This window comes from Ochlerotatus camptorhynchus, unplaced genomic scaffold (genome assembly GCF_037179485.1).
Source record: "Ochlerotatus camptorhynchus isolate MF236.1 unplaced genomic scaffold, CSIRO-AGI_Acam_v1.1 ptg000445l, whole genome shotgun sequence".
NCBI lineage: Eukaryota > Metazoa > Arthropoda > Insecta > Diptera > Culicidae > Ochlerotatus > Ochlerotatus camptorhynchus.
The window spans coordinates 173,810-187,661 of record NW_027040931.1 but is presented as its reverse complement, the minus strand read 5'-3'; the positions used below and the strand labels follow the sequence as shown (position 1 = coordinate 187,661).

At 38.7% G+C, this 13,852-nt stretch overlaps 1 protein-coding gene and 1 non-coding gene across 2 annotated transcripts in view; both read left to right on the top strand.

Moving 5' to 3' along the window:
- LOC135711937 (GATA zinc finger domain-containing protein 14) overlaps positions 1 to 13,852 on the top strand; it is a 396,171-nt gene that overhangs the window by 213,788 nt on the left and 168,531 nt on the right. The gene's annotated exons all lie outside the window — the stretch shown is intronic.
- On the top strand, positions 7,909 to 8,019 carry LOC135711941 (U6 spliceosomal RNA). Its single transcript, XR_010518514.1, has one exon. It is a non-coding gene; the product is annotated as a U6 spliceosomal RNA (small nuclear RNA).

Sequence of the window (13,852 nt, the reverse complement as noted above, 5' to 3'; positions counted from 1 at the left end):
CTCTGTTATACTAGATGAAATCTGCTCCAAAGGATTGATAAAATATTTATTGGAAAATTTTCATTCATTTTCACCAAAATCAAATTATTGAATTTTAACGAAATTTCAGTGGATTTTTTGAAATTTCACATTTTTTTTTGCATTGTAAATTTAGTGAACCCTTAATTAAAATTATCAGAATTTTTCGAACGAGCCATATATTAAGTAAGGACAAACAATTCAATGAATGCAACACTAGCGCCACCTGGTAAGTGAATTCTGAACTAAACTATTTATCATAAGATAGATCCTTATATCTAGTCCTTACGTTAAGTTAGAGCAAACAATATAAATTAAATGTCAAACTAGCGCTACGTGGTGAGTTCATTCTGACATAAGCTCTTTACTATAACATAGATCTTGGGCAGCTGAAAAAGACAGGAACCTTCTATATAGTCAAGATGTTAAGTAAGTGCAAACAATTCAAAATGAACAGCGGCGCCGGCGGTGGTGTGGTAAGCGTGATTACCTCTTACCTACCTGGGTTCAATCCCAGTCGGCGCCGCCGGGATGTTCTAAGGCATAACATCTCTGATCACGCCGTTGGTACCCGGTTCAAAATCTTATATCGCAACCCTTAGCAACTATAACTAGAAACGAAAGACAAATTCTTATTAAAATTTAAGCAAACTAGGCAACGTTTATCTTCTCCGGCGCACCCTGCATATGTATCACAAAAAAATGTCAGGAATCAATAGCCTAGGATCAGATTATCGCAAACCCACTTCAGCTGTAACCACCCCTGCTGTGCTTACATCAAACAACTTGCTCAACAAGAGCCACTAGATTAATTATTAATTAATAGCAATTTATCATTCGCCCCCACATCCTCACTGCCACCACCCAAAGCTCAATACCGTGAAAAAAACACTTCCTACATCCACCCACCCAGAGCAAATGGTTCACAAGTCCACACCTCATACAGTCCGAACCGATCTCTAGCAAATAACCACCGAGAAGACCACAACCCGAGGAAAGCAAGCAATAAATATCTGATTTATGAGCGGTTTTCCATTTCGCAAACCTTCTCCTGTCTCATCCTGACCAAAGCAGCAAAGCGTTGAAAGCTCCAGCTCTCAAATCATTGCTGCCTGCCGTTGCCACTGCACTGACTTATGCCTGATCCGAAGGAGAGAAAAATGCTCCACCGCAGCTAGATCTAGATTCGTCCTGTAGGAAAACATCTTCACCGACCAACCACCAGGAAGTGAAATACTTTCGCTTCGTGTCTTCCGGTATTCTTCATTTCGCACACGCCGCACCAGCTGACTTCTGCCGAGCTGATAATGAAAATTGAGTGCTATTTAATGTTTGCAATTTATATCTGCTGTTTCGGATGTGCGCACGTTTCAGATCTAGTCGTGGGCAGTGGGTGGGAGGTGGTTGGCAGGACTCGTCGTCGTCATCGTCTTCGTCGTCGTGATGAAGATAGTCCGTGAAGAAAAGGAATGCATTTTACGTGACTGTGAGTTATGGTCCGATAAACTGCTGCCGTTACGCGGCTCCTCGTGGTCGTCGGGGGATGAAGTTGTAAATGAGCGAATTGAAATTAAAAGCAAACGTAGAGTAGGTAGTCAGACACGAATAGGATGGATGATGAATGATTTACCTTGGATCGTACCCCCACCGACCAGAAGCGTGTCAAATTTGATAATCTAGTTCGTGAATTGATGGATCAAAAACGATCACCGGTTATGAGATCTTCCATTTGGAGAGGGGAGGGGGAGTAATTCGGTAATCACGATCGCTATTGTATTTCTAAGCGTAGAGAGAAATTGTTGAACAATGATCGAGAACACTTAACCATCAAGCGGAGCACTAATCGCCCAATTAGCACAATTTTCGATGATTGATTCGATCGATCTCGGTGCAAACGACGATCTGGAAGTCACGCCACAACAAGAGAAAAATCACGACTGCCGGAGGTCAAAGCAAACGAAACGCTTTGAAATACGATGGTTGAGAGATGGTTGGTGGTTACGTGCTTTAAAAGATACCGATTATGATCGGTTGGAAAATTATACTGCAATCATATATTTACATATGAAGGTCAATGAATTCTTACCAGACTGAATGCTTCTTATTGCTGTTAGGTCTTTACGTTAACGAATATTAAAATCGAAGATATACCAGGCTATACGTTGCTATAATGAAGTGTTCCAATTATGTCATATGGAAATTCCATAGACCATAATTGGAACGTATAGCCATAACTGGAACATCTACCCTACGTGAATTTCAAAAATCATAACATGGAAACTTTTATTCTATTCAAAATAACGCCTGAAACCAATTTGTAGGCAAATAGATAAAAACATAAAAATCTGCCAAAAATTCCATCTTCGAGTACGTTTAGTCGGCCTTAAGCAATTGGTACTTCGCCAGAACCTGGTCTGGCAACTTTATTTGGATTGGAAATGCTCAATTATGTACTGAGATGAAATATTTCGATTCAGAAGCTCCTGACGAATTGTAACGATGTTTAGAAGAATTGTAAAGCTCAGAGTGTCTTCAGGATAAGTCTGAGGTGTTTTCAATGTAATTGTATTGTAAAATATTTTTGTAGCGCAAGGACAAATAATAAGCTTTTCTGGGCAATTCCAAATTAATTGCATAGCCTATCCAGGGGACTTCCAGTGATTGTATAGCGCAACTCAAGAAGGACTCCATTACAAGTATGGAGGATTTTCGGGGTGACAAGTTTTGCGGGTCTTCTGAAAATTTCTAAAGGAAGATACTGACGAAAATAGATAGTCTGGCTCACTCAAATAAAGATCTAAAATAAAAGAAAAAAAAACTCTAAAATCTCTCGTGACATGTCAAAAGAAATCCTAACAAAAGTTCAAAGGGTCTAAGGAGTGAAGTCCGAGAAACATCTAGAGAACATCTTGAGTACATTCAGAGAATGTCCAACACAAACCCTAGGTTCGAAAAATCTCCAGAAATTCCGCGAAAATCGCGGAAACAATGTTCATGACTGATGTGCTGTCATCAATTGTGTTGTTTATTTGGCTCTCAATTTTTTACCGGTTCAAACCAAACACCCTGCAAATAATCGAGAAATGATCTCAATTCCATAAGTCACACTGGATTTACACGGAAATTCCCTGAGGTCTGTCCAATGTGAGACATTTTCCTTTTTTTCAATATGAACATACACGGGAACAAATCAAAAATCCAAAATGGGATAAATGACTCATGATTTCATGAACATAGCGTATTTTCATGTTATGAAAATACACCATGAATAATATTCATGATATCATGAGCTATGATTACGCAACGCACCCAAGATTCCCGAAATCATGAATCATCCGAATTAAATTCATGAACTAAATTCATGAACTAAATTCATGAACTAAATTCATGAGTTAAACGTTTAGTTTTCAAACCAAAACAGATTTAAAAAAAAAATAAAATAAAACAACAGACTGGATTCGAACCAAGAACCTCACGATCTTTAAACCCATACTTTGACCATTAGACTATCAATACTTGTATAAGATGGAAGGCAAAAAGCGTATAAGAGATGCCTATGTAGTGCGGTGAACACGGTTTTCCAGGTAACGCTTGCAGCGGTCATGATTCCGCTGCATTATGAAATCATGAATTCCCATAACGAAATCATGAATCATTGTTATGATTTCATGATTTTTTTTTTTCATGAAAATGAAATCCGATTTTTTCCCGTGAAGCATTTTTCGTTGTCAAATCATAAACGAATCGTATATATGCGAGTAATTGCCACGTATACCGAATATGCTAGGTTCTCCAAATCGTCCTGGAGTTCAGTTGATTTGTTCTACTAGATCAACCAAGACTGCAATAATGTTTGTAGTATCGTGTAGAGTATCGTAAGACCAACAGTTATATAAACTTGATTCCATAATGTGACTCCAGGTGATTTTTCTATAAGGCTGTAAAACCCGCCATCTTGGAAGAAAGCTTGATGATGCAGATTTCAAAATTTTGCACGACGAGGTATATGATTGTTAACATTTCAATGCTTCTATTTCCCAAAATTTCGAAAAAAAATCGATCTCTTCTTCCGATCTTATCGATCTTTAAAAAAATTTGTAATTGTATTTTCATCTAAAAAACGAGTTACTCCTATGCCAGAATACGTGGTACATTAAACGAACATAACGTGTATCAGCATCGCTCCTTACAATGACGTCAGTATTTGCGCTTCCGATATTTACGAATACAGCAACATTTGATGGATTTAGCCACCTCCCTCCTGTGCTCATTGCTCCTTATCGTCAGGACAACATTTAAATTGAATATTATAAAGGAAAGAATTTCTTGGGCTACCAACGTAAACAAGTGTATAGTCCATTCTATATGCAAGGGTATTGATGGTCCGAAAGTGAGGATAACTATAACAAACCAATATTTTTGGCTAGAGCGAAAGTTAGAATAGCAAACTGAACACTTGAAAATGGGATTACGAAAGTGTGTGAGTTATAAACGTCAGAAAGGTCACCTAAAATAAAAATCATAAGATCGATCTACTAAAAATCGATTATTTGGTACCGATTTAATCAGTGGATCGATTCTAGAACCAAATATAAGATCGATCTTTCTCTGAAGATTGCCCAATCCTATTTTGTTTAAGAGTGGTGCGGCTTATTTCTATAGATGCTCATGTGGGATGCAGCTCACTGCTTGCAGGCAGCCTTTCGTTGTGTACTGGAGAACACCACCACTCACCACGCGGTGATTGAACAAACACCGTTTGGTGAGACCGGATGGAATTCAACTTTGAAATCTGAGTTAGGGAAATCGCTTTTTGCTGGCAATCGGTGATAATTTTAAGTATCATAGCAACAAATGCACATTCGTTAAATTTTCAATAGTGACATTTTGAAAAATGATAAAGTCTTAAATTCAACAGATCCGTAGAAATATTTCTAATCGATTGGTGAAAAAATTATTGAAATTGGTTCAGGGGCAGCTGAGTTATTAATTTTCAAAATCTTTCATAATTTTGTTACATGTTCCATTTTCGGTTTTCACAAAGTGTACCCCCATACATAAATCACAGACGTCAAAAGCCTATATTTTTTTTTAATATTTTTATTTAAAAGCATATAAAAACTGCTGATTTCTGAATCAGTTGACACTTAAAGATAATCAAAAATCCTTGAACAACAACTATTGGACAACTTTTTGAGCTTTTTTTTGTGAAATTTAGCTCATAAAACGATTTTTAAAGTTGTAACAATGACTTCCTGTGCAACATTTTACTAAAAAAATTGATTAAACAAAAAGTTAAAGAAATTGTCCAAAAGTTTCTGTTCAAAGAATTTTGTTATTTTTAAGTGTCCAACATGAACATCTTACAGAAGGTAAGATTTTTCATGAGCTTTTAAATTAAAAATATTCAAAAGGATGATTTTTTGTTATTCAAATTTAAAAGGTGTTTTTGGATGTTGTATATTCAAAATTAACTAAGAAATGAAATGGTGTTTTCCTTGGCTTTCATCGTCATTTCGATTGGAAGTGACGTTTTCGTGTTATGATTTGTTGAAAAATTTCTAATTCGCAATTTTGATGTTTTTTATGAGATTTAAAATGGCCGAGTTTCAGCAAAACTGTGAATGAATGACCGCAACAAACAATAATGCAAACTTTCATGTAAATCGGAGAAGGTCACATCAGATCGATTCGTCATTTGGCGTGGAACTGCTCATTTGGTTGTTGACCAAATCCACGCCAAACGGGACAATGAACCAAGTTTGTGCAGGAATTTGGATAATTATTTAGTAGTAGAAAACTGGATTACCTTTTCATAAAAAAATACACACTGAATAAAATATCTTAAATTTTTGTCAAAAAATGAAACAAATCAGTTAAAAACTTCAAAAACACATAGTACAATAGTATATTTCTAAAATTTTTAAACTTATGATAAGCTTTCAATGTCTAAAATAAATGCTAAAAATGCTAACTTTTATGGTATTGAAAAACAGATAAAACATTGTGGAACAGCATCGTAAAGTAAAATTTGGAATTTATTTCCTAAACAACTTTTATATACATAAGTTTAAAAATCTTAAACATAATCTTTTTTTGACGAAATTTATTGGTGTTTGTTTAGTGTGAGAAGACAGTCCAGTGTCCTACAACTTTGTCTCATACATCATTTCGATAAGATGAGCCGTTTTCATGCTATGATTTATTGAAAAATTTCGAATATGCCATTTTGAGAAATTATGTGAGACTCAAAATGCCCCTAGAAAAGTATAAGACAAAGTTTCATGAAATTCGTAGAGGATTTAATAAATTCGATTCGTCAGCTGGCGGAGATTTGCTCTGCTGTTTAATTCATTGCATTCGATGGAATCATCAAAAACTATTGTAAAACGATTTAACTAAGCTCTAAACATCTCAGGTGAGTGTGACTTTTGCCGGCAACATCATGTTGTTCGGCAGCCTTTTCAATTAATCTCGAGCTAACTGTTCTATAATTCGCAACTTGAAAATAGAAACATTTTATGGTACGTGTGTTTCACGTCACGAAAACTTTTCACGTCACGAAAACAAGCAAACATCGAAGCATGAGTATACATGGAAAGGTAAATGAATTCGAATGCATCCTTAGCAGAAAGATTCAATGTTTTTTTGTATAAATCGGTTTGAAAAAAGATAGGGAACACGTAGATCATTTTCCGTATAAAATAAGTAAACTTGTATTATTATCATGTAGGGTAAATGTTGGCTTCGGCACCCATTGACTGTTTTCGGCAACCAAAATTTAAACGATAATTTCACTATGTTTTCCCATCAACACACTTCCCTGGATGTATTCAAACGATTCTTTAGTCTTTCAGCTTCAATCTGATTATATTTGTACGACCGAGCAATCCTATTATGCCAGATTTTTCTTCAAATGAAGTATACGCACTACAAAATGGGGCTGATTTCGAGTTGCCGATAATAGAACAGCTGGTTAACACGCAGTTCTAATGGGAAGGTTGCCGAAGAAAAAGAGGCTGCCGACAATAGTCACACTCACCTGAGAAGTTTGGAGCGTTGTAAAATCGCTTTCAAACCGGTTTGAAAAATTCTGTCGATTGGAATGGATAGAGAAGCAAGCAGCAGATGAATGTTAACAAACAGACACGTGATAGATGTGCGTAACGCTGACAAAATGCTAATAGAAGTGCGGACGCTGCTTAGATTGACGAGAATACGTAAATTCCCCTATTATATTTTCCTACTTTTATTTTTCTTTTCAGGTAAATCAATGCAATGTGACGATCCTTGTTGTGACAAGATTTCCGTAAGTAGAAATCAGACCCAGTGTAAAATTGTCCATATACCATATCAAATGTGTTAGTTTGTGATGTCTGTGCTAGAGAAACTGAACTTATAAGTGTTGCCAGTATTCATATTATTTTTTTTTATCTGTTTGTCCATCCTATTATTTATACCAGATATAGCAAACCTCTTAAAAAGGTTACAGGACAAATGTGCTATAGGTGTACATTTAGTCGTTTGAATATTTAACCAAATTGATGCAAAAGATCTTGAGTCAAACATTTTATGACACCATTTCCAAGATGTCGAACTTTGAAAAATTATCAAAATTGGCATGATATTTGGACTTAGATCACAACCTGAATTAAAATTAAAATTAATCTGAGTTTGGCCTTTCTTATCTCAGTCGGTAAAGGTCTGGCTATCGGAAAACCATTCTGATGATGACGGCTTCTGTGTTCAGTACTTCATGGTTTAGCATTTTCTCGAATTCCGTAGGCATACATAATCATTGTGTTTGCCATACGTTTAAAAATGAAAAAAAAAGTATACAAACTTAAAAAGCTCTCAATTAAAAATTGTGGATGTGTTGAAACAAGCTAAGTTGAAGCATGTCCTAGGTTGACACATACTAAAATTGGAACGAAACTGAGAAGATTAGCATTGCCCCTGCGCAAGGATGACACGCAAAATCGTGAAGCGTTCCACATTTTTGGCTTCTCTTCGGAAAACCATATCGAGCTAGCCACATTGGACATCTCAAAAGCATATACAGTCAAGATTCCTATAGTGCGGATTCGTTCTTGCCGGATACCTATAGCACTTATGCCACTGGATTCTTATATTACGGTCGATCCGGCATTAACGAATACACGTAGCATATGGGATTTTTGAGCTAATTGGGACCAAACACTGATAGTCCGGCAATTTGAAGAGATAAGCAGATAGTTGGCCACCTTTAGGGAAGAATCAGTATCCGGTAGGACACAAGTCTGATCCTGTGGAAGATCCGGCGCATCCGTAAAAGTGACCAATTCATGAAACTGATCCTAGAACTCCGTTGTTTTTCAGAAACCACTCATAGACATCTTATCACAATAAATTCGGATATATGACCTGCAAATGAACGCTGGGGAGTAAGGACTGGTCCATCGAAAGATCCGGAACATCCGTAAAAGTAGTCAATTCATAAAACTGATCCTAGAGCTCCTCGGATTTTTAGAAACCCTATGAGTCTTATCAGAATGAATTCGGAGTTGTGTTCGGAATAATAACTCTGGGGACTACGGGATGGTCCACTTGTAAATCCGGAACATGCGCAAAAGTGGTCTATTATTGAAACTGATCCTAGAGCTCCGTGTTTTTTTTTTAAACCACTAATAGGCGTCTTATCAGAATAAATTCGGAGTTTTGAATAGACAATGGATGCTGGGGACGACGGGATGGACCTATTATAAATCCGGAACATCCGTAAAAGTGGTCAATGCATGAAACTGATCCTAGCGCTCCGTGGTTTTTTCGAAACCACTAATAGACGTCTTATCCGAATAAATTCGGAGTTTTCAACAGACAATGGATGCTGGGGACGACGCGATGGTCCACTTATAGATCAGAAATATCCGTAAAAGTGGTCAATTCATGAAACTGATCGTAGAGCTTCGTGTTTTTTTTTAGAAACCACTCATAGACATCTTATCAGAATTAATTCGGAGTTGTGTTCAGAATATGGACTCTGAAGACTACGGGATGGTCAACCGGAAGATTCGGAACATCCGTGAAAGTTATCAATCTATGAAATTGATCCTAGAGCTCTGTGTTTTTTTCAAAACGTCTCATAGACGTCTTATTACAATAAATTCAGAGTTTTGACCAGACAATGGATGATGGGGATCACGGGATAGTCCACTTATAGATTCAGAACATTCGTAAAAGTGGTCAATTCATGAAACTGATCCTAGTGCTCCACGTTTTTTTTTCGAAACCACTCATAAATTAATATGAATAATAACTCAATGAGACGATATATTTAAATGGCTTATGGATTAAATTTTGATGTGGTGCATTAAAACTATAACCAATAAAGATAGTTCGTTGTTAACTTGTTACTCCAAAAAAGAAATCCAAGAAGTCAAGGGAAAGAAGTCCAAAAAATTCTAGGGATAATATTAATAAATCCGTTAAAAGCGTCTAGCAGTTATTAAATACTTAAATACCTCCTAGAAATCATCCATGATAATATACAGAAAAAAATATTTCTATGAATAGTTCTAAAAAAACCATAGAGTGCTGAGATCAGTTATCTAATACTATCCACTTTAACGGACGTTCCGGATATTCCGGACCCGGGATCCATTTGCCAGTCACAGCTCTGAGTTCATTCTGATGAGACGTCTCTATGATATTTCAGAGGAGCGCCTTTGATCTTCTAGAAGAGCATTCATAGTCGCCAGGGTCTATTTTCCGATCATAGCTCTGAATTCATAATTATAAGACGGCACTTTTACGGATGTTTCGGATCTTTCGGAGGACCATCCAAATGGTCCCAAAGCTGTATTTAGGAAGACAAACATGTTTGCGCCCAAACCGTCAGTTTTAGGTATGTAGGTATATCAGGAAAGTCTCTTCATATTTTTGGCCGATCTTTTTATGTTAGTGAAATAAGGGTGGTACATACAATTGATGAATTGGTGCTACAAACTTTTTTATTATTTGGGATAGACCAATACAATGTTGTGGTCACAACTTTGAATTAATTATGATAAGACGTCTATGAGTGGTTTTGAAAATATCACGGAGCTCTAGGATCAATTTCATGAATTGATCCCTTTAACGAATGTTCGTGATCTTGCGGTCGATCAGTAAGTGGTCTCCAGGGTTCATTTTTCGGTCACAACTCCGAATTAATTCTGATAAGACGTCTACTAGTACCTTATAAAAACCACGTAGCTCTAGGGTCAGTTTCATCAATTGATCAATTTTACGGATGTTCTGGGTCTTCCAGAGGACCAGACTTCTGACTTTCCGGGTGCAAAATTGTCCCAAAACGAGGTCATCCATCTTGTGAAGAACTTTTCAGAAGACACCAGGAAGTTATTTCTTCAAATTACCCTACAATAAGTGTTGGTCCCCAATTAGCTCTAATCCCACATGGCACGTGTATTCGTTAATGCCGGTTCCTATTGTACCGTACTATAGGAATCTTGATTGTAATAGGTTTAGGATGCTTGACGTCATCCGACAACTAGTAGAATGGGGCTTCCGTGGACACATCCTCCTCTTCATAAGGAATTTCTTGCTCTGCCGAACCTTCCAGGTAATTATTGGGAACCATCGCTCGAAAATTTTCTCGGAGGAGACACAAGGATCGGTTATCGCCGTAACGTTATTTATAGTATAGATGAATGGGATCTTCCAAAACCTCCCTATGGAGATCTACATATTTGTTTACGCTGGCGATATCGTTCTGGTCGTCATTAGAAATACCACAAAAACTCTCTGCATTACTCTAAATGCCGCTGCGAGAGCGGTTTTCCGGTGGGCTTCTCCTGCGGGTTTTCTAATCTCAGTGGAAAAGAGCTGATATATACACAACCATCGACCTCTCAGAAACCCCCTGCGAATAATCGACGCAACGATTACATACTTCAACACCATCCGCATTCTCGGTGTCCAGTTTGATAGAAAGCTTTGATTCACAGCACACTTCAACGAGGTCAAATCAAACTGCAAATCTAGCTTAAACATTCTTCGTACCCTCGAAGTTCGACATCTAGACAGCAACCGAACCTTCCGACTCCATGCTTCCAGGGCCATAGTCAAATCTCGTCTGACATACGGTCTGGAAGTGGCTTGCCTTGTTCGGGATCGGTTAATCGATGTTCTCAGTCCCACGTACAATCAAGTCATTAGAATTTCCACTGGCCTACTGACCTACTGCCCTCAACCCCAGGTGATGCATGTGTAGGTAGGTTCGCTCACTTTCAACCGGTACATTGCCAACGTCATCTGTCGAATAGTGATCGGGATAGCTTCAAAGACTACAGGTGATGGAGGGTTCCTCCTAGAGGAGGCCAATCAACTTCTGATGGAATTTTTAACCAGTAGCTCCCCACAGTGTGCCGGGTTCACTGGATTGAAACCAGGACTAGGAACCTACCTGAACCCAGAATCGATCCAACTTTCAAAAACCATTTTAAAGCAGGTTCCAACCCACAAGCGGTAACCCAACTCCAGCGCGACACTCCGATGGTTCAGTTACCCATAGGAGTATCCACATCGGCATCGATATTACCGGCCTACAAATGTCTGAATGTTTTCAAATACATCGATCTTTTCTGCAGAGGCTGCTGCAGCCTTTATTGCCGCCACCACTCCGATAAACCAATATCCATATTCATGAATTCAGCCAGCGTAGTCGAAGCTATTCAATCCGATACCACAAAGCACCCATGGAATCAGGGTACCCAGACAACCAGAAGTCGTATAATAATGTACAGACAGTATCATAAATTGCTACAGTTTTAGTCAAAATCGCATATAATAATGGCATACCTCGCATTATGTTTAAGTTAAATCGTATAGAATGCAAATTTCCGACCAATATGCGATGACTCATTTTTCCATCGTACTGTATTACAAATTAAATCGGATTACATCGTAAGACTTTTCAAAATGAATTTGTTATTACAGATTACATCGTATATGATATTAAATCAACTCGATTAAAATTAAATTAAAATATGCACGTATATGGCCTCCACTTTTGTACGTATAAGCCATTTCTTTGCATTATATACGAATTGTTTGTTTGTATATATGTTTGTATATCACCAAAACAACTTTGAATATACGTGCATTCTGGTTGTCTGGGTATACAGATGAACGCGCCCTTTGGCACCACCTTCGAATGGATCCCTGGACACTGTAGGGTTCGTGATGACATTGAAGCAGATCACCTGGCGGCTACTGGAAGGCAGTGCACGTTATACACCCAAGAAATTCCTGAGCATGACCTAAAAAAGTGGATCACAGAGATCATCCAGGACTAATGGGCAGTTGAATGGAGCAAAAAAAAGAGAACCATTCATCCGAAGGGTTAAGGGAGACATAGGAAAGTGGAACGTCCCGCCTGACCACCGAACGCAGATCATAATCTTGCGACTGAGGACAAGCCATACAAAGTGTTCCCACAACTTCTCGGGAACCGGTCCTTTCAGATTAATCTGTGAAATCTGTCAAGTTCTCCACTCAGTGGGACACAAGTTGTGCTGCTGCCCGCAATACCAGGGCCCATGACATTCGTGACGCCCTTTTCAACGACCCCACCAGGATTGCGGCCCTCACTGGGTTTCTTCACGAAGCCGAACTCTACAACCAAGTTTAAACCTACCAATATACCCCAATTATCGTAGTGCCCACGGACCTTCCCACAAATCAAACTTGGAATCACGAGTCAAAACCTCAAACTTAGACAATGACTACCGCCTATCCGTGGAACACGGAAATGAGGACCAACACAACTATAACGGAACCGACTTTACTTTACCCTTCAGATAATCGACATCACAGGTCTCCCCCCTGGAACCTCACCTTTTTTCTGGAGAACTCTTTCTGGAATCTCCTAATACCAAACTTCGTTTCCGCTTACTCTGTAACTAAGGGGGAATCCTTCTGGCTCCCCCAAACTCTTCACCAGAGGTGAACCAGCCAAAGGCTTAAAACCTCTTTAATAAAAAAAAAAACTAACTAACTAACTAAGCTGAAGCATTTGCTGAAGTAAGTTTTAGTTGAGGCCATTTTTCGATAATGTAGAAGTAGATCAAGCTCTATCGTCTCTTCTCAAGTTCGAGCAGCATCTTTAGCCAAATCCAAACATAACTCAGGTGAATAACGCTGGAAAATTAAATCTGTTATAACCTGACAGCACCATTGTGGTCCTACTGTGCATACAAAAGTAGTTCAGTTAATGAACGCAGCAACGAAACCACTCGCTGACGCAACATCCCTAGGCATCTCGTCGAAGCCTTTTCCGCACTTTCTAGCTACGCACCCACCAATGAGGGGTTCACATCACCTGCCGGGCTGTAGAGCTCTGGCAATCATTCCATCTGAGATTACATACACACCTCACACGTAAGGTGTCAGTTGAACCATCGCAGCAGTGCGGCATTGCGACACAGGTGAATCACGGCTTGCGACGAGCATCATTCTTCGCTCTGTTGTTTTTTTTTTCAGCTGAAGATTGTATTTAATCCCTAGGTGGCATTCCGCAGCGCGCGCCACCGGAAACTGTCCACTCAAACGATTTTCGGGTGGTCGGACACAAGTTTAACTGCAGTTGCTGATCATGCTGACGATGATGACTAAGCTATCAAACAGTTTAGCAATCGTCATCTCTCACATGCCACTGACTTGTGCGGCCCAGCACCTTACAACAGGCCACCACACGATGACCGAACAACAATTTCACGAGATGCTTTTCATTCCCGCTAGCTAATTGAATTTTAAATGGAAGCACTTAAAAGCGGTGTATCGCTGGGGTGGGACA